General features: G+C 49.4%; 1 long non-coding RNA gene across 1 annotated transcript; it reads left to right on the top strand.

Moving 5' to 3' along the window:
* The first annotated feature begins 1146 nt into the window (after positions 1-1146).
* On the top strand, positions 1147-2539 carry LOC116717471 (uncharacterized). The gene is made up of 3 exons (XR_004338745.1): positions 1147-1824; positions 1985-2062; positions 2157-2539. It is a non-coding gene; the product is annotated as an uncharacterized LOC116717471 (long non-coding RNA).
* The last annotated feature ends 225 nt before the right edge of the window (positions 2540-2764 follow it).

Genomic DNA, 2764 nt, shown 5'->3' on the forward strand with positions numbered 1-2764 from the left:
TCCCACGCCCAAGTTTTTGCCTCAGCAACCACTCGAGCTGCATGCCGCTTCGCCCGCCGGTACCCATCAGCTGCTTCCGGAGTCTCACAGGCCAAAAAGGCCTGATAGGACTCCTTCTTCAGCCTGACGGCATGCCTCATCAAAGGTGTCCACCAACGGGTTCGAGGGTTGCCGCCGCCACAGGCACCGACAACCTTGCGGCCACAGCTCCGATCGGCTGCCTCGACAACGCAGGCACGGAACATGGTCCACTCAGACTCCATGTCCCCCACCTCCCCGGGATGTGTTCGAAGTTTTGCCGGAGATGGGAATTAAAGCTCCGTCTCACAGGGGATTCTGCCAGACGTTCCCAGCAGACCCTCACAACATGTTTGGGCCTGCCAGGTCTGACTGGCTTCCTCCCCCACCACCGGAGCCAACTAACTACCAGGTAGTGGTCAGTGGACAGCTCCGCACCTCTCTTCACCCAAGTGTCCAAGACATACGGCCGCAGATCTGGTGAAATGATGATAAAGTCGATCATCAAACTGCGGCTTAGGGTGTCCTGGTGCCAAGTGCACATATGGACACCCTTATGCTTGAACATGGTGTTCGTTATGGACAATCCATGATGAGCACAGAAGTCCAACAACAGAACACCGCTCGAGTTCAGATCGGGGGGGCCGTTCCTCCCAACCACGCCCCTCCAGGTCTCACTGTCATTGCCCACGTGAGCGTTTAAGTCCCCCAGCAGAACAAGGGAGTCCCCAGGAGGAGCACTCTCCAGTACCCCCTCTAAGGACTCTAAAAAGGGTGGGTAATCTGAACTGTCGTTCGGCCCGTAAGCACAAACGACAGTCAGGACCCGTCCCCCCACCCGTAGGTGGAGGGAGGCTACCCTCTCGTTCACCGGGGTAAACCCCAACGTACAGGCGCCGAGATGGGGAGCAACAAGTATGCCCACTCCTGCCCGACGCCTCTCACCTGGGGCAACTCCAGAGTGGAAGTATGTCCAGCCCCTCTCAAGGAGACTGGTTCCAGAACCAGAGCCATGCGTCAAGGTGAGACCGACTATTTCTAACCGGAACCTCTCAACCTCACACACTAGCTCTGGCTCCTTCCCCATGAGAGAGGTGACATTCCACGTCCCAAGAGCCAACTTCTGCAACCGAGGATCGGACCGCCAGGGTCCCCTCCCTCGGCCGCCACCCATCACACACTGCACCCGACCCCTTTGGCCCATCTCACGGGTGATGGGCCCATGAGAGGGGGGGCCCATATTTCCTCTTCGGGCTAAGCCCGGCCGGGCTCCATGGGAAAAAGCCCAGCCACCAGACGCTCGCCGTCGTGCCCCCCCCTCCAGACCTGGCTCCAGAGTGAGGCCCCGGTGACCCGCATCCGAGCGAGGGAACACAAAGTCCAATGGTGCCGTTCATCATTGGGGTCTTCGGACTGCGCTTTGTCTGGCCCCTCACCTAGGACTTGTCTGCCTTGGGTGACCCTACCAGGGACATGAAGCCCCAGACAGCATAGCTCCTAGGATCATTGGGACACTCAAACCCCTCCACCACGATAAGGTGGCAGCCCAAGGAGAGGTGATTAATTTATATTTCTTATATTGCTCTGTTTTTTATTTCATTTCAGTGTCTAAAATCCTCTGAATCTGAGGAAAACTTAGGTATGAGATGCTGCACTATGTTTTATTTATTAATTTTTTAAATTATTTTTTATTAGATTTTTTTTTTCCATTTCAAGCAAGTGCAGCTCGTGAGGATTGTCCGGTAACTGAACTGGAGCAGGAAAAGTTCTCGGGAAAGACAGTAATCCAACAAAACCCACAACACAGTAAGTTTGAAAAATAAAGATTTTTTTTTTCTATTATTTTAATCTTTCTTGATTTATTAGGAGATTGAGCTTAGATTTAGTGTGCTGATCCTAACCAATTAAGAAATGTTCTTCTCATTGTAATTATTAATATTTTGATTTTTTTTTTTTTTTTTTAAAGCTCATTTTACAATCCTCCCAGTTGCAGTGGTGATGTGGTCAGATGTCGCTACAGGACGAACTGCAGAATCAGTTACAGGTAAAAAAAGAAAAAAAAGATGTTCCTTTTTTATTTTTATAAATATTTTTTAAATCAGGGATGTTATTTCCTCTTTTTTTCTTCTTCTTTTTAGGACCTGAACGTACACGGAAGCCATTTTGAACCCCTCAGCCAGTGACTCCCTATTCCATCTCATGCGAGCTCCCCTTAATCTCTGGAGGGATCTTCCTCACTGGACTGTCATGAAGTGGTGGTGTGAGGTGGTGAGGCAGACGCTAAGGATCCAGGCAGATATGAGAAAATTATTATTTTAATAATGAAAAACAAATCTAAAGTCCAAAAAACCTGGCAGCACAGCTGAGTGGAAGCTAAGGCTCAACACTGGTAGAAAACAGGACAAATGAATGGACACAACAACGGAACGAGCAAACATCAGACGAGGACCCGACAAAGACACAGAGACACAGGTGACATTAAATACACAGGAGGTAATCAGGGAACGAGATACACCTGGGAATAATCAAGGGGAAGACAGGACAACACGAAGACTCAGAAACACAGAAAACTCAAAATAAACACAGAGAAAAACACAGACCATGACAGGGACTTCCTGGGACTTGATATAAATCCTTCTCAGAAGCTCCAGTTGAAGACGCTGTCCGTCCTATCTCTCGTTTCTTGCTACATTGTCTTAAAGAATCAATAAAGCTAAAGTGGAATAAAATCACTGTGTTAGTGTGT

The sequence above is a fragment of the Xiphophorus hellerii genome, chromosome 3, assembly GCF_003331165.1.
Source record: "Xiphophorus hellerii strain 12219 chromosome 3, Xiphophorus_hellerii-4.1, whole genome shotgun sequence".
NCBI lineage: Eukaryota > Metazoa > Chordata > Actinopteri > Cyprinodontiformes > Poeciliidae > Xiphophorus > Xiphophorus hellerii.